Source organism: Canis aureus, chromosome 27 (assembly GCF_053574225.1).
Source record: "Canis aureus isolate CA01 chromosome 27, VMU_Caureus_v.1.0, whole genome shotgun sequence".
Taxonomy (NCBI): domain Eukaryota; kingdom Metazoa; phylum Chordata; class Mammalia; order Carnivora; family Canidae; genus Canis; species Canis aureus.
In genome coordinates, this window is record NC_135637.1 from 31,087,183 (window position 1) to 31,113,596 (window position 26,414).

The 26,414-nt window shown below is 44.2% G+C and overlaps 1 long non-coding RNA gene across 1 annotated transcript; it reads left to right on the top strand.

Moving 5' to 3' along the window:
• The first annotated feature begins 1,085 nt into the window (after positions 1–1,085).
• LOC144299106 (uncharacterized) lies at positions 1,086–1,589 on the top strand. Its single transcript, XR_013365886.1, has 2 exons — positions 1,086–1,315; positions 1,428–1,589. It is a non-coding gene; the product is annotated as an uncharacterized LOC144299106 (long non-coding RNA).
• Positions 1,590–26,414: the final 24,825 nt, after the last annotated feature.

The window sequence follows — 26,414 nt, forward strand, 5'->3', positions numbered from 1 at the left end:
TACATGATGCTCCTGTCACAATGCCAATTAGAGCAACTTTTCGTTTATGACAACATGAAGATGTGCAACACAATGTAGTTTTTTGTGACAGTAGGTAAAAACTCTTATTTTGATGCATAGCAGATGGAAAACTAACAATGAAAGTGTAACCAAAATCACAGGCCAATGAAGTGACACAAAGTGTGCAGTGCCTTCTTTGGAGGAAAAATATCTTAAATGGCCATTGATGTACATTCCTGAACCTCCTAAAGATTGGGACACCTCCCAAGGGTGAGATACAAAAGAATGAAGAACAATATATTAGTTTTACCATATCTAGAAATCAAATCAGCAGTTGCAGAAACCTGCTGGACTCAGGTCTTCAGGCCAGGGTGAGTGTGTGCTCTTCAAACCAGCAGGGGGTGCGGTGGGACTACCCTGTGGTCCCTACTCCACTGCTTACTGAGGACCATAGACACTAAGGAGCCTGGTCCTGGGGGCTGGGCCCTGTGCTCTCTGCTGGGGACTCAGGCCTGGCAGAGATTTCTGAGGGATGTCCAGTGTATAATCTTCTACAATGCACACAACCACTTCTACCCACAACCCGGGAAGAGCGCTCCCTGGTTCTCAGTGCTGAGGGAACTTCTAGGAGAGGAGAACTCCACAAACCAGAGAGAAATCAAGTAAGAGGAAAGAAATCAAACCCGGCTATGTGTCAATATGGACACATCACTGCTCTTGCTGTGATCCTCATCTATGTGGTTCTACAAGAGACATCACCTCAGGCCTGTCCTATGAACAGCTCAGGGATCTGTGGACAGACTCACTATGTGGAGCATGAATAGAGTAAAAATGTGCCCTGTGGGGATAGGAGGCCACATAAGGGGACACATGTCCTGGCCCTAATGAGGTTGACAATGGACAGTGTAGTGAGGAGGCCTGAGTTATCTCTAATAGACTCATTGTGTCACCATGTCATACAATGCTTTGTCTAGGCCTGGACCCAGGGAGCATCCTTCACCTGTTTCTGAAGGATAAGGGTTGATCAGAACAAGAAATTTTCCACCTGCTACTGCCTGTGTCAGGGCTCATAGCTCAGACCTCCCACGCCTAGCCCATTCAGCCCCTCCCAGTCACACCCCATTAATATCCGCTGGTAGTGGGACCTGGGGTCTTATTTGCATGGATGGCCCCTCCCTCTCTCAGAGGTTGAATAGGGGAAGGGAGAGATTAGAGGAGGTCTGCTCAGCTCTGCAACCACTGAAGGCAGGATCAGTGATGACCTCCACCATGGCGTGGTCCCCTCTCCTCCTCACCCTCCTTGCTCACTGCACAGGTGATTAGATATGGGGATGAGAGAAGGGGCCCTGGTAGGATACATGTGCCTTGATTTCTCCTCTTGTCTAAAGAAAAGAACATAACTTTCTCTGTGTCTCTCCCCCATTCAGGGTCCTGGGCCCAGTCTGTGCTGAATCAGCCACCTTCAGTGTCTGGATCCCTGGGCCAGAGAATCACCATCTCCTGCTCTGGAAGCACGAATGACATCGGTATGCTTGGTGTGAACTGGTACCAACAGCTCCCAGGAAATTCCCCTAAACTCCTTGTAGATGGTACTGGGAATCGACCTTCAGGGGTCCCTGACCGATTTTCTGGCTCCAAATCTGGCAATTCAGGCACTCTGACCATCACTGGGCTCCAGGCTGAGGACGAGGCTGATTATTATTGTCAGTCCTATGATCTCACGCTTGGTGCTCCCACAGTGCTCCGGGCCTACAGGGAAGTGAGACACAAACCTGCTGTCCCTAAAACAGTGGCACTGCCTGTGCACCCCTGGCCTTATGGCAAAGTCAGCTGCTTCTTTGATATGAACTGAGTTTTGAGATCCATCTCACTAAATTTGTTTACCCAAGTCTTTCCACATTCTTTGAAATTTCTCCTTGAAGCCTATCCTTGGGAGCTAGATATTGTGTGATTTTCTTAAATTGAGCACAGATTCCTGGGTGCCAGGGTCCACTGCCCTGAGGATAGATTCCAAGACAGATCAGGGCAGAAATGGCCACCCTGAATACAGCTCTTTCTGAGTCAGGACACATCAGAAGTGTCCAGTATGTGTCCTAGTGCAAACAGCTCCGTGAATGGGCAACCAATCCTCATCTATTTATGATGGTTAGATGTTCTGTGGACCCTGATCCATTCTCTGGCTCCTTGTCTGGTGATCTAGCTCCCTGACCATCGCTGGGCTGAGGCCTGAGGAGGAAGCTACTCCTCACAACCTTTCCTATGACAACATCTCAGGGCTCACACAGAGCTCCAGCCCTGTGGGAACTAAGATCAGAACCCCTTCCTCATCTGCTCAGGCTTAGCCTTTGGATTCTGTTTCTGTTGCTCCTGCTTCCACCAACATGGGTCAAGGTCCTTCCAGGGGAACCATCTGGGAGGAAGCAATCCTCCTTCCCTCTGTCCCCAAAGTCATTCAGCCACTTCCTAGACAAAGGGGCTAAAAGGACACAGAAAGGTCATCTCCCTCATCAGGTTAGTGCACAGATTTTCTTTGGACTGAAGTTCATTGATTGTGGAGTGAAATGTTCAGGGTGCTCATTCTCTCACCTGACCTCTGATGAATCCAGGATCTCCATCCTTGGTCATTTACCTATTTCTGGAATTTCGAGACCCATGTAATACTCTTAGTAGTCTTCAATAGGAAGGCCTATTATTTTTGCTCATTGGGGTGATTTCTCCTGTCACACCTGCACCAGCCCCAAGAATCTATGGAAGAATTATATATTTGGGTCTTTTGAAATAACTTCATGACCATTCCCTCAATGCTATGATGTAACCAGTAATTTTTATTTCTTACTTGTGTCGTCTAATACTTGAAGAAGATGTTGAATTATAATGGAATTTAACTCACACTTCCTTGTTTCTGAACTTGTAGAAATGTACTCCACCCACCACCTCACTGACTAATATCCTAGCTGTGGGGCTAAGTTTTTTTGTGTGTGGGAGAGAGTGTGTTTAGTCATAGGATCTTTCAGGGTCTAATGAGACCATGTGATATTCATCAGTTGATTTACTAATTTGATGTCTTATCTTAGAGGATTGAACATTATGCAATCCAATTCTATATCTTAAAAAAATCACTATAACAAAATTTGGAAACAATTCAATGTCCAAAAGCCAATTAAGAAGCACAATTATAAAGCTACTAGTGGCTTTGGAAAAAAGCATAAAGAATTCAAGAGACTTCATACCTCCAGAATTTAAATCTAATCAGGCCAAAATTAAAAATCAGTTAAAAGAGATGCAATCCAAACTGGAGGCCTAATGACGAGGGTTAACGAGGTAGTAGAAGGAGTGAGTGACATAGAAGACAAGTTGATGTAAAAGAGGGAAACTGAAAAAAAAAAGAAAACCAATTAAAAGATCATGAGGAAAGGTTAAGGGAAATTTATGACAGCCTCAGAAGGAAAAATTTACGTGTAATTAGGGTTCCTGAGGATAGCGAAGGGGACAGAGATCCAGAATATGTATTTGAACAAATCATAGCTGAGAAAATCCCTAACTTGGAAGGGAAACAGGCATCAGAATACAGGAGATAGAGAGATATCCCCCCCTAAAATCAATAAAAACCGCTCAACACCTCAACATTTAATAGGGAAAATTGCAAATTCCAAAGATAAAGAGAAGATCCTTAAAGCAGCAAGAGACAAGAAATCCCTAACTTTTATGGGGAGAAGCATCAGGATAACAGCAGACCTCTCCACAGAGACCTGGCAGGCCCAGAAAGCGCTGGCAGGATATATTCAGGGTCCTAAATGAGAAGAGCATGTAGCCAAGAATACTTTATCCATCAAGACTCTCATTCAGAATAGAAGGAGAGATAAAGAGCTTCCAAGATAGGCAGGAACTGAAAGAATATGTGACCACCAAGCCAGCTCTACAAGAAATATTAAGGGGGACTCTGCAAAAGAAAGAGGAAGTCCAAGGAAACAGTTCACAAAAACAGGGATTGAATAGGTATCATGATGAAACTAAATTCATACCTTACAATAGTAACTCTGAACGTGAATGGGCTTAATGACCCCATCAAAAGGCGAAGGGTTTCAGACTGGATAAAAAAGCAAGACCCATCTATTTGCTGTCTACAGTACACTCATTTTAGACATAAGGACACCTACAGCCTGAAAATAAAGGTTGGAGAACCATGTACCATTCAAATGGTCCTTTAAAGAAAGCAGGGGTAGCCATCCTTATATCAGATAAACTAAGGTTTATCCCAGAGACTGTAGTAAGAGATGAAGAGGGACACAATATCATACTTAAAGGATCTATCCAAGAAGAGGACCTAACAATCATGAACATTTATGCCCCAAATGTGGGAGCTGCCAAATATATCAATCAATTAATAACCTAAGTTAAGACATACCCAGTTAATAATACACTTATACTTGGTGACTTCAATCTAGCACATTCTACCCTCGATAGGTCTTCTAAGAACAACATGTCCAATGAAATAGGAGCTTTAAATGATACTCTGGACCAGATGAAATTCACAGATATTTACAGAACTTTACATCCAATTGCAACTGAATATACATTCTTCTCAAGTGCACATGGAACTTTCCTCAGAAAAGATCACATACTGGGTCACAAATCAGGTTTTAACCGATACCAAAAGATTGGGATCGCCCCCTGCATATTCTCAGACCATAATATCTTGAAATTAGAACTAAATCACATGAAGAAGTTTGGAAGGATTTCAAACACGTGGAGGTTAAGGACCATCCTTCTAAAAGCTGAAAAGGTCAACCAGGAAATTAAGGAAGAATTAGAAAGATTCCTGGAAACCAATGAGAATGAAGGTGCAACCATTTAAAATCTTTGGGATACACCAAAAGCAGACCTGAGAGGGAATACATCGCAATACAAACATCCATCCAAAAACTGAAAGAACTCAAATACAAAAGCTAATCTTGCACCTAAAGGAGCCAGAGAAAAGACAGCAAATAGATCCTGCACCCAGCAGAAGCAGAGAGTTAATAAAGATTCGAGCAGAACTCAATGAAATCGAGACCAGAAGAACTGTGGAACAGATCAACAAAACCAGGAGTTGGTTCTTTGAAAGAATTAATAGATAGATAAACCATTAGTCAGCCTTATTAAAAAGAAGAAAGAGAAGACTCAAATTAAAAAAATCAAGAATGAGAAAGGAGAGATCACTACTAACACCAAGGAAATACAAACGATTTTAAAAACATATTATGAACAGCTATACATAAAAAAAATAGGCAATCTAAAAGAAATGGAAGCATTTCTGGAAAACCACAAACTACCAAACCTGGAACAGGAAGAAATAGAAAACCTGAACAGGCCGATAACCAGGGAAGAAATTGAAGCAGTCATCAAAAACCTCCCAAGACACAAAAGTCCAGAGTCAGATGTCTTCCCTGGAGAATTCTATGAAACTTTTAAAGAAGAAACCATACGTATTTTACTAAAGCTGATCGGAAAGATAGGAAGAGATGGAATACTTCCAAACTCATTCTATGAGGCCAGCATCACCTTAATTCCAAAACCAGACAAAGACCTCACCAATAAGGTGAATTATAGACCAATATCCCTGATTAACATGGATGCAAAAATTCTCAACAAGATACTTGCCAATAGGATACAACAAAACGGGCACTGAGGGGGGCACTTGAAGGGTTGAGCACTAGGTGTTATTCTATATGTTGGCAAATGGAACACCAATAAAAAATAAATTTATAAAAAAGAAAAGGATACAAGAGTACATTAAGAAGATTATTCACCATTACCAAGTGGGATTTATCCCTGAGATGCAAGGCTGGTTCAACACTCGTAAAACAATCAATGTGATTGATCATATCAGCAAGAGAAAAAACAAGAACCATATGATCCTCTCAGTAGAAACAGAGAAAGCATGTGACAAAATACAGCATCCATTCCTGATCAAAGCTCTTCAGAGTGTTGGGATAGACGGAACATTCCTCAACATCTTAAAAACCATCTATGAAAAGCCCACAGCAAATACCATTCTCAATGGGGAAACACTGGGAGCCTTTCCTCTAAGATCAGAAACGAGACAGGGATGACCACTCTCACCACTACTATTCAACATAGAACTAGAAGTCCTAGCCTCAGCAATCAGACAAAAGAAGTAAGAAAAAGAAATAAAAGGCATTCAAACTGGCAAAGAAGAAGTCAAACTCTCCCTCTTCACCGATGACATGATATTCTACATAGAAAACCCAAAAGACTCCACCCCAAGATTCCTAGAACTCAGACAGCAATTTGGCGGTGTGGCAGTATACAAAATCAATGCTCAGAAGTCAATGGCATTGATATACACTAACAAAGAGACTGAAGAAAGAGAAATTAAGGAGTCAATCCCATTTACAATTGCACCCAAAAGCATAAGATACCTAGGAATAAAGCTAACCAAAGAGGTAAAGGATCTATACCCTAAAAACTACAGAACACTTCTGAAAGAAATGGAGGAAGACACAAAGACTTGGAAAAGTATTCAATGCTCATGAATTGGAAGAATTAATATTGTGAAAATGTCCATGCTACCCAGGGCAATTTACACATGTAATGTAATCTCCATGAAAATACCATAGGTGGTAGGTTGCAGTAACTGGGTAACAGGCACTGAGGGGGGCACTTGATGGGATGAGCACTGGGTGTTATGTTATATGTTGATAAATTGAACTACAATTTAAAAAAATATTTAAAAAAATACAAAATACAAAATAAAAATAAGTAAATAGATAATTAGATAAATAAATTTAAAAATAAATAGATAGATTAAAAATAAATAAATAAATAAATTTATATATTCTGAGCAAAAAAAAAAAAAATACCATGGATTTTCTTCAGAGATTTGGAAACAGTCATCTTAAGAATTGTGTGGAATCACTCTAGAGAGAATGAGGGAAATTAACAAGGCAGGAAACCACAAATATTGGAGAGGATGTGGAGAAAGGGGAACCCTCTTGCACTGTTGGTGGGAATGTGAACTGGTGCTGCCACTCAGGAAAACTGTGTGGAGGTTCCCCAAAGAGTTAAAAATAGATATGCCCTAGGACCCAGGAATTGAATGCTGCGGACTTACCCCAAAGATACACATGCAGTGGAACACCAGGACACCTGCACCCCGAAGTTTATAGCAGCAATGTCTACAGTAGCGAAACTGTGGAAGGAGCCTCGGTGTCCATCGAGAGGTGAATGGATAAAGAAGATGTGGTTTATGTATACAATGTAATATTACTCAGCCATTAGAAACGACAAATACCATTTGCTTCGATGTGGATGGAACTGGAGGTATTATGCTGAGTGAAATAAGTCAATTGGAGAAGGACAAACATTATATGGTCTCATTCATTTGGAGAATATGAAAAATAGTGAAAGGGAATAAAGAGGAAAGGAGAAAAATGAGTGGGAAATATTAGAAAGGGAGACAGAACATGAGGGACTCCTTATTCTGAGAAATGGAAATGGGGTAGTGGAAAAGGAGGTGGGTGGGGGTAGGGGGTGACTGGCTGTCAGGCACTGAGGGGGGCACTTGATGGGATGAGCACTGGGTGTTATGCTCTAACATAACATAGCAAATTGTTGGCAAAATGAATTCCAATTAAGAAAAAAAGAATTTTGTGAAATCATGCAAGAAGTTACTGTGGCCATGTTTAAAAAGGGTGTTGCCTGTGTTCTCCTCTAGGATTTTGATGGAATCTTGTCTCACATTTATATGTTTCATTCATTTTGAGTTTATCTTTGTGTATGGTGTAAGGGAATGGTCCAGTTTCATACTTCTGCATGTGGATGTCCAATTTCCCCAGCACCATTTATCGAAGAGAATGTTTTTTTTTTCCAGTGGATAATCTTTCTTGCTTTGTCGAAGATTAATTGACAATAAAGTTGAGGGGCCACTTCTGGATTCTCTATTCTGTTCCATGGATCTATGTGTCTGTTTTTGTGCCAACCACACTGTCTTGACTACAGCTTTGTAGTACAACATGGAATTCTTGCAAGATACATCCATGGCAAGAGAAACAAAAGCAAAATGAACTATTGGGACTTCATCAAGATAAGAAGCTTTTGCACAGCAAAGGATAAAGTCAACAAAACTCAAAGACAACCTACAGAATGGGAGAAGATATTTGTAAATGACAAATCACATAAAGGGCTAGTATCCAAGATCTATAAAGAACGTATTAAACTCAACATCAAAGAAACAACAATCCAATCATGAAATAGGCGAAAGACATAAACAGAAATCTCATGGAGGAAGACATAGACAAGGCCAACAAGCACATGAGGAAATGCTGTGCATCACTTGCCGTCTGGGAAATACAAATCAAAACCACAATTAGATCCCACCTCACACCAGTGAGAACGGGGAAAATTAACAAGGCAGGAAACCACAAATTTTGGAGAGGATGTGGAGAACGGGAACTCTCCTGCACTGTTGGTGGGAATGTGAAGTGGTGCAGCCACCTTGGAAAACTGTGTGGAGGTTCCTCAAAGAATTAAAAATAGGGATCCCTGGGTGGCACAGCGGTTTGGCGCCTGCCTTTGGCCCAGGGCGCGATCCTGGAGACCCGGGATCGATTCCCACATCGGGCTCCCGGTGCATGGAGCCTGCTTCTCCCTCTGCCTGTGTCTCTGCCTCTCTCTCTCTCACTGTGTGCCTATCATAAAAAAAAAAAAAATTAAAAAAAAAAAAAGAATTAAAAATAGACCTGCTCTATGACCCAGCAACTGCACTGCTGGGGATTTACCACAGCAAAATATGTGAAAAAATTAGGTTTGTCCAAAAAGAAAAGACTCTGTACAGGGAGAAATGAATGATGGAGACAATGATTGAGGGTCTGAATATATCTCTAATGTGTAGACTGTATCTAACACAATATGGCCTGATGTGAGCCACACTAGTGCTCATCTGTGAACACACTGTGCTTCTTGGATTTGTCACTGATACAACAAATATTTTAGTACAAAAAGAACAAGGGAATTATCAGAAAGGGAGACAGAACATGAAAGTCTCCAATATCTGGGAAATGAACTAGAGGTGGTGGAGGGGAGATGGGCGTGCGGTGGGGGTGAATGGGTGAGAGGAACCGAAGTGGGCACTTGACGGGATGAGCTCTGGGTGTTATTGTATATGTTGGCAAATTGAACACCAATAAAAAATAATTTATAAAAAAAAACAAAACGGACAAGGGTAATGGAATGGGAGGTGGGTGGGGAATAGGGTGACTGGGTGACGGGCAATGAGGGTGGCACTTGATGGATGACACTGGATGTTATAATATATGTTGGCAAACTAACTCCAAAAAAATATTTAATTTTTTTAATTTTTTTTATTTATTTATTTTTATTTATTTATTTATGATAGTCACAGAGAGAGAGAGAGAGAGAGAGAGAGGCAGAGACACAGACAGAGGGAGAAGCAGGCTCCATGCACTGGGAGCCCGATGTGGGATTCGATCCCAGGTCTCCAGGATCGCGCCCTGGGCCAAGGGCAGGCGCCAAACCGCTGCGCCACCCAGGGATCCCTAAAATACACAAAAATAAACAAAAAATGGAGGTTAAAATGCAAATACATTTCTGTGAGAACATGTGGAACTCATGCTTTTAATGCTGGATAGAACCCATTCTCAGAATAAATAGAAGATGGCGGAAGAGTAGGGTCTCCTAATCACCTGTCTCCACCAAATTACCTAGAAAACCTTCAAATTATCCTGAAAATCTATGAATTCGGCCTGAGATTTAAAGAGAGACCAGCTGGAATGCTACAGTGAGAAGAGTTCGTGCATCTATCAAGGTAGGAAGACGGGGAAAAAGAAATAAAGAAACAAAAGGCCTCCGAGGGGGAGGGGCCCCGCGAGGAGCCGGGCTGAGGCCGGGGCGAGTGTCCCCAGGACAGGAGAGCCCCGTCCCGGAGACGCAGGAGCTGCACCGACCTTCCTGGGCAGAAAGGGGCTCACAGGGAGTTGGAGCAGGACCAAGGAGGGAGGGGATGCCCTCGGGCTCCCTGGGACAGTAAAAGAGCAACTGCGCGCCCAGGAGAGTGCGCCGAGCTCCCTAAGGGCTGGAGCGCGCACGGCGGGACCCGGCGGGACCCGGAGCAGCCAGGAGGGGCTCGGGCGGCGGCTCCGCGGAGGGGGCTGCGCGGCCCCGGGAGCAGCTTGGAGGGGCTCGGGCAGAGGAAGAGGCTCCGTGCAGAGGGGCCTCCGCGGTTCCAGGAGCAGCTCGGAGGGGCTTGGGCGGCACCTCCGCGGAGGGGGTTGCGCGGCCCCGGAGCGTGAATCCAACAGCGCAGGCTCCGGAGCACAGGGCGCCGGGACACAGCCCAGGATCCGGCCTCCCCCCGGGACAGGCAGAGGCCGGGAGAGTCCAGGAGAGCAAGGACGCTCCTGCCCGAGCTGAGCAGATCAGCGGCCCCGCCCCGGAGCCTCCAGACCCTGCAGACGGAGAGCTCCGGAGTTCCTGCAGGAGCTGAATCCAGGTTTCCAGAGCTGGCCCCGCCACTGGGGCTGTTGCTCCTGGGGCCTCACGGGGTAAACAACCCCCACTGAGCCCTGCACCAGGCAGGGGGCACAGCAGCTCCCCCAAGTGCTAACACCTGAAAATCAGCACAGCAGGCCACTCCCCCAGAATACCAGCTAGACTGACAACTTCCAGGAGAAGCCAAGGGACTTAAAGTACACAGAATCAGAAGATACTGCCCCGTGGTTCTTTTTTTTATTTATTTTTTGTTTTGTTTTGTTTTGTTTTGCTTTTTGATTTGTTTCCTTCCCCCACCTCTTTTTTTCTCCTTTCTTTTTCTTTCTCTTTTTCTTTTTTTTTTCGTTTTTTTCTTTCTTCCCTTTTTTTTCTCTTTCTCTTTTCTTTCCTTCTTTCTCTCCTCTCTTTTTCTCTTTTTCCCAATACAGCTTGCTTTTGGCCACTCTGCACTGAGCAAAATGACTAGAAGGAAAACCTCACCTCAAAAGAAAGAATCAGAAACAGTCCTCTCTCCCACAGAGTTACAAAATCTGGATTACAATTCAATGTCAGAAAGCCAATTCAGAAGCACTATTATACAGCTACTGGTGGCTCTAGAAAAAAGTATAAAGGACTCAAGAGACTTCATGACTGCAGAATTTAGAGCTAATCAGGCAGAAATTAAAAATCAATTGAATGAGATGCAATCCAAACTAGAAGTCCTAACGACGAGGGTTAATGAAGTGGAAGAACGAGTGAGTGACATAGAAGACAAGTTGATAGCAAAGAGGGAAACTGAGGAAAAAAGATACAAACAATTAAAAGACCATGAAGATAGATTAAGGGAAATAAACGACAGCGTGAGAAAGAAAAACCTACGTTTAATTGGGGTTCCCGAGGGCGCCGAAAGGGACAGAGGGCCAGAATATGTATTTGAACAAATTCTAGCTGAAAACTTTCCTAATCTGGGAAGGGAAACAGGCATTCAGATCCAGGAAATAGAGAGATCCCCCCCCTAAAATCAATAAAAACCGTTCAACACCTCGACATTTAATAGTGAAGCTTGCAAATTCCAAAGATAAAGAGAAGATCCAAAAAGCAGCAAGAGACAAGAAATCCCTGACTTTTATGGGGAGGAGTATTAGGGTAACAGCAGACCTCTCCACAGAGACCTGGCAGGCCAGAAAGGGCTGGCAGGATATATTCAGGGTCCTAAATGAGAAGAACATGCAACCAAGAATACTTTATCCAGCAAGGCTCTCATTCAAAATGGAAGGAGAGATAAAAAGCTTCCAAGACAGGCAGCAACTAAAAGAATATGTGACCTCCAAACCAGCTCTGCAAGAAATTTTAAGGGGGACTCTTAAAATTCCCCTTTAAGAAGAAGTTCAGTGGAACAGTCCACAAAATCAAGGACTTAATAGATATCATGATGACACTAAACTCATATCTCTCAATAGTAACTCTGAATGTGAACGGACTTAATGACCCCATCAAAAGGCGCAGGGTTTCAGACTGGATAAAAAAGCAGGACCCATCTATTTGCTGTCTACAAGAGACTCATTTTAGACAGAAGGACACCTACAGCCTGAAAATAAAAGGTTGGAGAAGCATTTACCATTCGAATGGTCCTCAAAAGAAAGCAGGGGTAGCCATCCTTATATCAAATAAACTAAAATTTACCCCAAAGACTGTAGTGAGAGATGAAGAGGGACACTATATCATACTTAAAGGATCTTTTCAACAAGAGGACTTAACAATTCTCAATATATATGCTCCGAATGTGGGAGCTGCCAAATATATAAATCAATTATTAACCAAAGTGAAGAAATACTTAGATAATAATACACTTATACTTGGTGACTTCAATCTAGCTCTTTCTATACTCTATAGGTCTTCTAAGCACAACATCTCCAAAGAAACGAGAGCTTTAAATGATACACTGGACCAGATGGATTTCACAGATATCTACAGAACTTTACATCCAAACTCAACTGAATACACATTCTTCTCAAGCGCACATGGAACTTTCTCCAGAATAGACCACATATTGGGTCACAAATCGGGTCTGAACCGATACCAAAAGATTGGGATTGTCCCCTGCATCTTCCCCAGACCATAATGCCTTGAAATTAGAACTAAATCACAACAAGAAGTTTGGAAGGACCTCAAACACATGGAGGTTAAGGACCATCTCCTGCTAAAAGATAAAAGGGTCAACCAGGAAATTAAGGAAGAATTAAAAAGATTCATGGAAACTAATGAGAATGAAGATACAACCGTTCAAAATCTTTGGGATGCAGCAAAAGCAGTCCTAAGGGGGAAATACATCGCAATACAAGCATCCATTCAAAAACTGGAAAGAACTCAAATACAAAAGCTAACCTTGCACATAAAGGAGCTAGAGAAAAAACAGCAAATAGATCCTACACCCAAGAGAAGAAGGGAGTTAATAAAGATTCGAGCAGAACTCAACGAAATCGAGACCAGAAGAACTGTGGAACAGATCAACAGAACCAGGAGTTGGTTCTTTGAAAGAATTAATAAGATAGATAAACCATTAGCCAGCCTTATTAAAAAGAAGAGCGAGAAGACTCAAATTAATAAAATCATGAATGAGAAAGGAGAGATCACTACCAACACCAAGGAAATACAAACGATTTTAAAAACATATTATGAACAGCTATACGCCAATAAATTAGGCAATCTAGAAGAAATGGACGCATTCCTGGAAAGCCACAAACTACCAAAACTGGAAGAGGAAGAAATAGAAAACCTGAACAGGCCAATAACCAGGGAGGAAATTGAAGCAGTCATCAAAAACCTCCCAAGACACAAGAGTCCAGGGCCAGATGGCTTCCCTGGGGAATTTTATCAAACGTTTAAAGAAGAAACCATACCTATTCTCCTAAAGCTGTTTGGAAAGATAGAAAGAGATGGAGTACTTCCAAATTCGTTCTATGAAGCCAGCATCACCTTAATTCCAAAGCCAGACAAAGACCCCACCAAAAAGGAGAATTACAGACCAATATCCCTGATGAACATGGATGCAAAAATTCTCAACAAGATACTGGCCAAGAGGATCCAACAGTACATTAAGAAAATTATTCGCCACGACCAAGTAGGATTTATCCTGGGACACAAGGCTGGTTCAACACCCGTAAAACAATCAATGTGATTCATCATATCAGCAAGAGAAAAACCAAGAACCATATGATCCTCTCATTAGATGCAGAGAAAGCATTTGACAAAATACAGCATCCATTCCTGATCAAAACTCTTCAGAGTGTAGGGATAGAGGGAACATTCCTCAACATCTTAAAAGCCATCTATGAAAAGCCCACAGCAAATATCATCCTCAATGGGGAAGCACTGGGAGCCTTTCTCCTAAGATCAGGAACAAGACAGGGATGTCCACTCTCACCACTGCTGTTCAACATAGTACTGGAAGTCCTAGCCTCAGCAATCAGACAACAAAAAGACATTAAAGGCATTCAAATTGGCAAAGAAGAAGTCAAACTCTCCCTCTTCGCTGATGACATGATACTCTACATAGAAAACCCAAAAGTCTCCACCCCAAGATTGCTAGAACTCATACAGCAATTCGGTAGCGTGGCAGGATACAAAATCAATGCCCAGAAATCAGTGGCATTTCTATACACTAACAATGAGACTGAAGAAAGAGAAATTAAGGAGCCAATCCCATTTACAATTGCACCCAAAAGCATAAGATACCTAGGAATAAACCTCACCAAAGATGTAAAGGATCTATACCCTCAAAACTATAGAACACTTCTGAAAGAAATTGAGGAAGACACAAAGAGATGGAAAAATATTCCATGCTCATGGATTGGCAGAATTAATATTGTGAAAATGTCAATGTTACCCAGAGCAATGTACACGTTTAATGCACTCCCTATCAAAATACCATGGACTGTGTCCAACGAAAGATGAATGGATAAAGAAGATGTGGTTTATGTATACAATGGAATATTACTCAGCTATTAGAAATGACAAATACCCACCATTTGCTTCAACGTGGATGGAACTGGAGGGTATTATGCTGAGTGAAGTAAGTCAGTCAGAGAAGGACAAACATTATATGTTCTCATTCATTTGGGGAATATAAATAATAGTGAAAGGGAAAATAAGGGAAGGGAGAAGAAATGTGTGGGAAATATCAGAAAGGGAGACAGAACATAAAGACTGCTAACTCTGGGAAACGAACTAGGGGTGGTAGAAGGGGAGGAGGGCGGGGGGTGGGAGTGAATGGGTGACGGGCACTGGGTGTTATTCTGTATGTTAGTAAATTGAACACCAATAAAAAAATAAATTAAAAAAACAAAAAACAAAAAAAAAAAACTTTAAATCTACTTGTGAAAACACAAAAAAAAAAAAAATACCATGGACTTTCTTCAGAGAGTTAGAACAAATTATTTTAAGATTTGTGTGGAATCGGAAAAGACCCCAAATAGCCAGGGGAATTTTAAAAAAGAAAACCATATCTGGGGGCATCACAATGCCAGATTTCAGGTTGTACTACAAGCTGTGGTCATCAAGACAGTGTGGTCCTGGCACAAAAACAGACACATAGATCAGTGGAACAGAAGAGAGAATCCAGAAGTGGACCATGAACTTTTTGGTCAACTAATATTCGATAAAGGAGGAAAGACTATCCATTGGAAGAAAGACAGTCTCTTCAATAAATGGTGCTGGGAAAATTGGACATCCACATGCAGAAGAATGAAACTAGACCACTCTCTTTCACCATACACAAAGATAAACTCAAAATGGATGAAAGATCTAAATGTGAGACAAGATTCCATCAAAATCCTAGAGAAGAACACAGGCAACACCCTTTTTGAACTCGGCCACAGTAACTTCTTGCAAGATACATCCACGAAGGCAAAAGAAACAAAAGCAAAAATGAACTATTGGGACTTCATCAAGATAAGAAGCTTTTGCACAGCAAAGGATACAGTCGACAAAACTAAAAGACAACCTACAGAATGGGAGAAGATATTTGCAAATGATGTATCAGATAAAGGGCTAGTTTCCAAGATCTATAAAGAACTTCTTAAACTCAACACCAAAGAAACAAACAATCCAATCATGAAATGGGCAAAAGACATGAACAGAAATCTCACAGAGGAAGACATAGACATGGCCAACATGCATATGAGAAAATGCTCTGCATCACTTGCCATCAGGAAAATACAAATCAAAACCACAATGAGATACCACCTCACACCAGTGTGAATGAGGAAAATTAACAAGGCAGGAAACAACAAATGTTGGAGAGGATGCGGAGAAAAAGGAACCCTCTTACACTGTTGGTGGGAATGTGAACTGGTGCAGTCACTCTGGAAAACTGTGTGGAGGTTCCTCAAACAGTTCAAAATAGACCTGCCCTACGACCCAGCAATTGCACTGTTGGGGATTTACCCCAAAGATACACATATAATGAAACGCCGGGACACCTGCACCCCAATGTTTATTTTTTTTTCACCCCAATGTTTATAGCAGCAATGTCCACAATAGCCAAACTGTGGAAGGAGCCTCGGTGTCCAACAAAAGATGAATGGATAAAGAAGATGTGGTTTATGTATACAATGGAATATTACTCAGCTATTAGAAATGACAAATACCCACCATTTGCTTCAATGTGGATGGAACTGGAGGGTATTATGCTGAGTGAAGTAAGTCAGTCGGAGAAGGACAAACATTATATGTTCTCATTCATTTGGGGAATATAAATAATAGTGAAAGGGAATATAAGGGAAGGGAGAAGAAATGTGTGGGAAATATCAGAAAGGGAGACAGAACGTAAAGACTGCTAACTCTGGGAAACGATCTAGGGGTGGTAGAAGGGGAGGAGGGCGGGGGGTGGGAGTGAATGGTGAGGGCACTGGGGGTTATTCTGTATGTTAGTAAATTGAACACCAATAAAAAATAAATTAAAAAAAAAGAACCCATTCTCAGAGTCAGACTTGGACATGTCAATAGAGAGGGAACTGATGAGCCCTGGAAACCAGCTGGGCTCTCAGGGCTTTGGCCTTGCGGAAGTGTGTGCCCTGTAATCAGGAGGGGGCGCTGACGAACTGCCCTGTGGTCACTACAGGGCTGCTCAGTGAGGACCCTTCACTCAGGGTGCCTGGGCCTGAGAACTGGGTTCTGAGCTCCCTGATATGGACTCAGCATCTGTGTCCCCTCTGGCCTGGCAGTCTCCCCTGGGGACATGTGTGTGGTCTCAGCAGCTGCCTCCCCCCAGGGCTCTCTCCGGAACTGAAGCCATCTCCATCCTCCTCAGTGTGTGGTGTGAGCAGAGCTCCAGGATCAGGGCCTGGGGAGGGGTTGGGCAGTCAGTGGGTGGAGCCCATGTGCATGGACAGCCCCTCCTGTCGCAGAGGGTGGAGGAGAAGAGGAGGCCTGGCGCAGCCCAGCCCCATGGAGGGGACCATGGACTCTGTCACCCTGCCCTGGGATCTTTAATGTTCATTCTACTCTGTCAATGCACAGGTCAGGACTGACCTCAAGGAAACAGAGCCACTGTCAGCCTATGTCAGCTGGTCTAGCTTAGAGGTTTGAGGAAATTCAGTCTGGCCCCTGATCCATCACCCGTGAATGTGTCTGCAGGTTCCCCATCCCAGCCTGTGCTGACCCAGCGACCTCCCTCTCTGCATCCCTGGGAACAACAGCCAGACTCACCTCCACCATGAGCAGTGGCTGAAGCGGTGGCCATACGCTGGTTCCAGCAGCCAGGAGGCCTCCTGAGTACCTGTTGATGGTCTACCGAGACTCACCAGGGCCTCAGGTCCCCAGCCTCTTCTCAGGCTCCAAGGACACCTCAGCCAATGCAGGGCTCCTGCTCATCTCTGGGGTGCAGCCTGAGGACGAGGCTGACTGTCACTGTGCTACAGACCATGGCAGTGGGAGCAGCTCCCGATACTCACAGCGTCTCACATAAGGAAGACGTGAGACAAAGACCCCTGGACCCACAGACATGGTATGGAGCTACTTCTCAGAGAATATTACCTGGAGATACATGCAGGGGCACATATATGTAGGAAGGTCTGGGTTCTTTGTTTTTTTTTTAATATTTATTTATTTATTTATTTATTTATTTATTTATTTATTTGCAACACGGAGAGAGGCAGAGACATAGGCAGAGGGAGAAGCAGGCTCCCCGTGGGGTTCCTGATTCAGGACTCCATCCCTGGACCTGAGAAGACAACCTGAGGTGAAGACAGACGCTCAACCACTGAGCCACCCCAGTGCCCCAGAAGGTCTGGATTCAAACACAGAAGATAAATACTAAGGGATGTCTGCAAAGTGACACATCACAGGACATCTGAGGAAGACAGGAAGCGATGAAGAATCAAAGCCCAACTGCACACCCCCTTTGGGGCTGGAGAAGATGGACAGGGATAAATACTGTGTCTGCAACTGAACCTGCTGCCCAGCAAATATTCATCCACAATCAGTTCTATGATCTCATTCCATAAAGTGTGACCTTTGTCACTCCTGATGTACCCACAGTTGAAACACTGTCTATAACCCTGGTCACAGACAGTCTCTCTGAACCAGACACTCGTGAATTTGGACCAGGTCCTGCAGATTCTCCCTGACAACACCCCCACCCCTCCCTCCTCTTCTCCCCTCTGTTCCTCTGTCCCTCAGGCTTCTCTCTCCCACTAGTTCTTCAGGTCTGAGCTTTGTCTCCACCTCAGGATTTCAGAGAAAACCAGAAATGAATTTGCTGAAGTTTCGAGTCCCCAGAGTCCATCTATGAGGAGAAGAATGAAAAGAAATTGGGGCTGCATGTGACACCCTACATTCTCCTTCCTATTTCTGTCACTCATCAGCACCTGCACGTCTGATTCAGGGATGTTATTACAGGGCTGCTCTCATATGAGTCCTCACTGCCTGGATCAATCCTCTCTCAGGGTGAAGGACTTTGAGACATGGGCCTTGAAATCCGGGCTCCAGGGCCTGAAATAAAGGGCAATCCCCCAGTGTGTTGAGAAGGCTTAGAAGGGAATGAGGGCCACATGGCCTAATTTTGGGTCGTGTGTGCACAAACATGCAGACACACACACATTCACAATCACAGTTGTCTCATCTCCGGTTGTATATTGTCCTGAGCTCTGCAGTTTTTGGGCTTCTCCATCCATCCAAAATTTAGGCTCCTCTGTGCTCACCGCTATCCTTAGTGTCACAGTCTCCAGAAGGCACAATCTCTAGTAGCAGGGAACACATGGGACTCTGGTCGTGTCACCTGGGCAGCCAGGATATTCTCTGAATACCTGTTCCTTGGGACAATGCTGATCCTCAGGATTCCTAGGGAAACTCTCTGTCCCCACAGGCAGCTCAGCCCCCCACCATTTCTGGGCTCCAATCAGCGCCTGAGGCTAATCAGTATATTGATTCTGGGACCCCAGCCGCAGGGCTGCTCCACCAGAGGTCAAGCCCCCTGAGGATGTGGGACTCACCCTCCCTATGCTCTATGGCTGGGCTTTCCCTCCCACAGTCTCAACAGGGACACATCCAGCCAGGCTGGACCTCTGCTAATTCATCTGTTCCAAGTAGGAGCCACAGGGTCTGTGACCTCAGGGACATGGCCCCTCATTTCTACTCTAACCACTCACAGGTGACCTTGACAACAACCCTGGGTCCAGGTGCTTTTTGCCAATAGAAATTCATTCTCCTACTCATGGGGGGCTGAATTAACAATTGCTCTGTCCTGAACATGCTGGACCCAGGCCCCAGCTTTGCCCACCCCAGATATGAGTGGGACCTGGAATTTTTATCCAGGAAGCTCGTCTGTGTATGGGAATTCCAGCACTCATATGGCTGTGAAGTTCATACAACAGGGTCCTCATGGGGGCTCATGGGCACCACTTCAGGTTTTCCTGCCTGCATGATCAGACCCATGAGGTTAAAAAAAGAGACAAATCATTTTATAAAATGTTTATAAATGTCTGTTTAAATGAAGGCCAAAATCATTCCTTTTTAAAAAACGTTTTATTTATTTAAACTAAGTTTAAAACAGGTCAAAAAACAGTGAGAGACGACAACGATGTTAAGTGTAACCTTTCTAGGAAAGCACACAAGGGCTTCCCCCACAACCTGGAAAATCTTGCTCCCTGGGTCTTCAGTATTTCAGAAAACTCAGAGAAGGAGAGGGCTGCAACCAGGGTCATCATATAGGAGGAAGGTCTAAGTATCCTGCGCAGAAGAGGCCATTTGTTTATGGGGACCCTTCAGTCCTCTTGATGTGACAGTGATGTCAGTCGAATTGGTGTAGTGACACCACCTCAGTCCTGAGCGGCCCAAGAAAAACCAAGGGATCTGTGGCAGAGACACAGAGAGAGAGAGACCGAGAGAGAGAGACAGAGAGAGAGACACAGAGAGAGAGACACACAGAGAGAGAGACATAGGCAGAGGGAGAAGCAGGCTCCCTGCACAGAACCGGATGGGGGGCTTGATCCCAGAACTCTAGGTTCATGCCCTGAGCCAAAGACAGATGCTTACCACTGAGCAACCTAGTAGTCCCTCACACCAAGAAATGAGAGTGTAGCCTAAAGTCTATGCCGCAGTCATGGGAGACCACATGTGGGGAGACATGTCCAGATCATACGAGGAGAGTGGATAGAGCTCTGGAGACAGGACCTGAGTCCTATGGCCAACTGATCCCCATGTCATGCAGGGTGAGGTGGTGTCAGGATGCCACAAGGCGATTGAGGCATATTTATGAGGGGTCAGGCTTGATCAGAGCTGGAAAGACCTCCTGGCACTGACTGTGGCCTCTGTTCTGGACTCACAGCGGGGACTTCCCTAACCACACCCCAGCCCCAAACAGCCCCTCCTCTGCCCACCCCCCTGACATCCTCAGACAGAGGGACCTGACCCAGGGCCAGGGAGGGTTAAGAGAGCTGGGGTCTCATTTGCAAGGAAGGGCCCCTCCCTCTCTCAGAGGATGAAGAGGGGAAGGGAGAGATGAGGGGAGGCTCTGCTCAGCTGAGGGGCCACTGAAGACAGAATCAGTGATGACCTCCACCATGGGCTGATCCCGTCTCCTCCTCACCCTCCTCACTCACTGCACAGGTGGGACAAGTGGAGGGGCCCTGGGAGGACATGTGGGGTCCAGGATACAGCATCATCCTATTTCTCTCCTTCTTGCAGGTTCCTGGGCCCAGTCTGTGCTAACTCAGCCGGCCTCAGTGTCCGGTTCCCTGGGTCAGAGGGTCACCATCTGCACTGGAAGGAGCTCCAACATTGGTACATATAGTGTAGGCTGGTACCAACAGCTCCCAGGATCAGGCCCCAGAACCATCATCTATGGTAGTAGTAACCGACCGTTGGGGGTCCCTGATCGATTCTCTGGCTCCAGGTCAGGCAGCACAGCCACCCTGACCATCTCTGGGCTCCAGGCTGAGGACGAGGCTGATTATTACTGCTCAACATACGACAGTAGTCTCAAAGCTCCCACGGTCCTCCAGGCCTGTGGGGTAGTGAGACAAAAACCTACTTACCCGACTGCAAAGTGAGTGAGTGCCCCAGCAGCTGCCTGCTTAGGCTCCCCCTGGGTTTCTGCTGATTCTTCAGTTGATGCCCTGATCCCAGGTGCATTTGGGGGACCTCCCGGGAATGTCACTTGCTTGATCATCTCTGACCTCAGAGTAACTCAGAGTATCCCATTGTGCACAGAAGGTGTCAAAGGAAAGAGACAGTTTTGTCCTCATGATCAGGGACAGGTTCTTTTAGGCTAGTGTACATTCACTTGGGATCTTCTGATTTCTCAGTAAAAGAAATAATCTTAGGTCATGAAGCTATCATGGTCCTTCTTCCTCATCCCTGTTCTGCTGAAGCACATGTCAGCTCTTTTTGCAGCTGGGATCACTATTTCTTAGCTTCAACCAGAGGATGAGTTCTTCTTATTATTTGATGATGACAAGGAACACATAAATCAATGCCACACTCAGAATTATAAAAGGTAAGAAAAGAAGCTTTCTAGAGAAAAATCCCCATGTGAATGTTTATGGAAACTTTATTCATAATCAACACAATTCAAAGCAATTATAAATCTGCACACTTTTTTTATACCAGATTTTTATAAAATGACCAGACTTGAAGTAAGGAAGATTTAATCCAAACTGATGTATAGTCGGAGAGGGTAATAGTAGTCAACATTTAAAGAAATAATTTCTTAAGTTCAAAAACATGCATGAATATTAACTGCAAATTTCCTCAGGATGAATAACATATAAAAGGCTAAATTCCACATCATGGGAATTTCATTGTATTTTGGAAGAGGCGGGAATCTAGAGGTGGTAAGGACACCAGTGACTGACAGCATGTGGAGGAAGGAGGAAGGTGAGTGTGTGAGGTGACGGTATTTGTGGTGATGTCACTCTCCTATGGGGCCCTGTGTCAGCGTCCACACCACACTGCTGTGTGGTCACAATTCAGTAAACTGTACCCCAGAGTCACAGAACCCTCGTGCAGGCAGAGAATGTCTTCTAGGAGTCTGGGGTCCATGACAGATCTCACAGGGGAATATCATCCCATCCACTTCTCCAAGGTGTGTGGCCCTTGTCCCCAAAGGGGGAGGACAGGAAGGTGGGGACCTGAGGGAGTGTGAACAGGAAGTTTGAAAAAGGAGCAAAGAAACTGCACTTGAGCCCCTTAGGATGACAGAGTGTGTCCCCTGGGCTGAGGGCTCAGTCATTGTGATGTGTTGGAGCCTTTCCTGGAATTGAACCTACGTCCAAGGGCGTTTCAAATAAAAGAAAATATTTATATATAAAACCAGTATGACATTCTAGTCAAGACATGGCCAACACGCACATGAGAAAATGCTCTGCATCACTTGCCATCAGGGAAATACAAATAAAAACCACAATGAGATACCACCTCACACAAGTGAGAATAGGGAAAATTAATAAGTCAGGAAACAACAAATATTGGAGAGGATGCGGAGAAAGGGGAGCCCTCTTACACTGTTGGGGGGAATGTGAAATGGAGCAGCCACTCCTGAAAACTGTGGAGGTTCCTCAGAGTTAAAAATAGATCTGCCCTACGACTCAGCAATCGCACTGCTGGGGATTTACCCCAAAGATACAGATGCAATGAAACACCGGGACACCTGCATCCCGACGTTTATAGCAGCAATATCCACAAGAGCCAAACTGTGGAAGGAGCCTCAGTGTCCATCGAAAGATGAATGGATAAAGAAGATGTGGTCTATGTATACAATGGAATATTACTCAGCCATTAGAAACGACAAATACCCACCATTTGCTTCAATGTGGATGGAACTGGAGGATATTATGCTGAGTGAAATAAGTCAATTGGAGGAGGACAAACATTATATGGTCTCATTCATTTGGAGAATATAAAAAATAGTGAAAGGGAATAAACGGGAAAGAGAAAAGTGAGTGGGAAATATCAGAAAGGGAGACAGAACATGAGAGACTCCTAACTCTGGGAAACGAACTGGGAGTGGTGGAATCGGAGGATGGCGGGGGCTGGGGGTGAGTGGGTGACGGGCACTGAGGGGGCACTTGATGGGATGAGCACTGGGTGTTATTCTGTATGTTGGCAAATTGAACACCAATAAAAAATAAATTTATTATTAAAAAAATTATTGTCAAAACTTGAAAGTAACCAAGATGTCCTTTAGTAGATGAATGGATAAATGAACTGTGGTACATCCAGATAATGGAATATTTTTCGGTACTAAAAAGAAATGAGCTATGAAGCCATGAAAAGATATGAAGAAAGTTTAAATGCATATTAATAAGTGAAAGAAGCCAATCTGAGAAGGCTACATACTATGATTCCAACTATATGACATTTTAGTAAAGACAAAACTATGGAGATAATAAAAAGATCAATGGTGGCCAAGGTTAGAGGGGGGAGGTTATAGAGTATTTCTAGGGCAATGAAAATGCTTTGTAGCATAAAATAATGATGGGTACCTGTCATTCTACATTTGTCCAAATTCATGGAATGTTCGCTCATGAAGAGTCAGCCCTAATGTAAAGTATGGGCTTTGGGTGATAATAATGTGTTAGTGTTGGTTAATCAATTGTAACAAATATACAATTCTTATGGGGGATGTCAATAGCAAGGAGGGGTTATGCATGTGTGAGACAGGGAGAATATGGGAAATCTTGGTGTCTTTTACTCAGGTTCCTCAAACAGTTAAAAATATACCTGCCCTACGACCCAGCAATTGCACTGTTGGGGATTTACCCCAAAGATACAAATGCAATGAAACGCCGGGACACCTGCACCCCGATGTTTATAGCAGCAATGGCCACGATAGCCAAACTGTGGAAGGAGCCTCGGTGTCCAACGAAAGATGAATGGATAAAGAAGATGTGGTTTATGTATACAATGGAATATTACTCAGCTATTAGAAATGACAAATACCCACCATTTGTTTCTACGTGGATGGAACTGGAGGGTATTATGCTGAGTGAAGTAAGTCAGTCGGAGAAGGACAAACATTATATGTTCTCATTCATTTGGGGAATATAAATAATAGTGAAAGGGAATATAAGGGAAGGGAGAAGAAATGTGTGGGGAATATCAGAAAGGGAGACAGAACGTAAAGACTGCTAACTCTGGGAAACGAACTAGGGGTGGTAGAAGGGGAGGAGGGCGGGGGGTGGGAGTGAATGGGTGACGGGCACTGGGTGTTATTCTGTATGTTAGTAAATTGAACACCAATAAAAAATAAGTTAAAAAAAAGTATTTCTGTGAAAATAAAGCTATTCTAAAAATAGTCTATTAAAAATTAAATTAAAAAACCATCTTGATAATATAACCGATGTTTCCAGTTATATCATCTTATAGAAAAACAGAATCTTAAACCCTTGTGCTAATAAATATATTGTTATAAAAGTATAAGAGTGCTCAATGACAGATTGTAAGTTTTGCAGGGATCAAGTATGGAGAAACGTTAAATAGTTTCTTTTTTTAAGATTTTGTTTATTATTCATGAGAGACAGAGAGAGAGACAGAGACAGAGAGAGACACAGAGAAACAGAGAGACAGAGAGAGGCAGAGAAACAGGAAGAGAGAGAAGGGGGCTCCATGCAGGGACCCGACTTGGGACTCCATCCTGGGGTCCAGGATCATGCTCCAGGCTGCAGGCAGTGTGAAACAACTGAGCCACCCTGGGCTTCCCAAATAGTTTCTTTTGTTCAGGAGTGAAGCAGAGGTCACTGTCCCACAGGGGGGAAGGCGCTGAGGACCTGCTCTCAGAGCCAGTGTAAACCAGAAAGGGTTTGGGCTCCTCATTTGGGGTAAGGAGTGCAAAGCCTGGCTTCCTTTGAATCAGCACTGGTGGGTTCAACAGTGATTTGTGTTCTCTGATGTGGTCAGGATCTCTCCTGGCCTGGTAGAAACCGTCAGGTCCCCATTCTCTTTGTCCTGTTAAAATCCTCAAGTATTGTTTGAGTTTTGTATTGTTTGTTTGTTTTGTATTTCTTTTTAATTCTTAGGTAGATCTGCAAGATGTGTGCTGGGAACAGAGAAACACTAGGACAGAGATCCCAGAATATAGCTGGGGACTAAAATGACTTCTCTTGTGTCAGGAAACCTATATCTCACTGTTTTTGTTGTTATTTACATACTGGGCACCCTGTAGTTTTATCTGCTCACACTTTGTCCCACTGATGGGTCTCCTGGGTACCATAGACCCTCATGAATGGAGTGCATCAGCATGGTCCTTCCGAGATGAGCAGCACAGCCCAAAGACAGCTCTCCCCAGGGACAGCCTGCATCACCCTAGAGCCAGCGGGGGACAGGGTTTCTGTCTGCATCTTCCAACTTTGAGAGGGGATCCTGGGCCCTGGGTTCTCCACACCCAGTCTCCAATCCTTGTGCTCACCAGTGGCTCCAGACCTTCCCAGTAGGAAAGGATTTATTTGACCTGGGAAGCCTTGAGGATGCCTGAGACAGGTTCTAGGGGAGGCTCAGGGCTCCCTTCAAGGTGAGGGAGGCTGGCTGATTACCGTGACTCCCCAGTTAATTCAAGATGAACTATATTTCGTGCCCTGTGGGAGAGAACAGTGATGTGACAGGACGCACCACAGGGACACAGTGATCTCTAGAGCGCCCTGGTTGGCCTGCATCAATATGTCCTCTCAGAGGTACAAGAACTGCCCAGAGGAAGCTCCTGCCTGACTCATGTAGAATCACTCAGGACCCACGGGGGCGTTGCTCTATCACCTTCCTTCCTGTGAGGACTCTTGGGCACTTGGGTGATTCTGTCTCCAGTCTATCAATCCCTCCATTCTTTATTTATATTTATATTCCCCAAATGAATGACAACATATGATGTTTGTCCTTCTCCGATTGACTCATTTCACTCAGCATAATATAATAGTGAAAGGGAATAGAAGGGAAGGGAGAGGAGATGGGTGGGAAATGTCAGAAAGGGAGACAGAACATAAAGACTCCTAACTCTGGGAAACGAACTGGGGGTGGTGGAAGGGGAGGAGGGTGGGGAGTGGGGGTGAATGGGTGATGGGCACTGAGGGGGGCACTTGACGGGATGAGCACTGGGTGTTGTTCTGTATGTTGGCAAATTGAACACCAATAAAAAATAAATTTATTATTAAAAAAATCCCTCCATTCTGCTCTGGCTGCAGATCTACACCCAGATCTTCCCCACTGGAAAGTCAATAGGACACTGCTGTCTGGGGAAGGCCTGGGGCAATGTGTCCAGGTGGCCACCCTCAGGGACCCTTGCTCATACTATGACTTCCAATTGTGCTCTTGATGAAATAGGGACTAAGTGCCTGAGTCCTTTGTCTGCCATCATTTCACTTGTTATTTCTTACTGGACTTTCTCGTATATGTCACTACTTTATTTTTTTTTAATTTTTTTAAATTTACTTATGATAGTC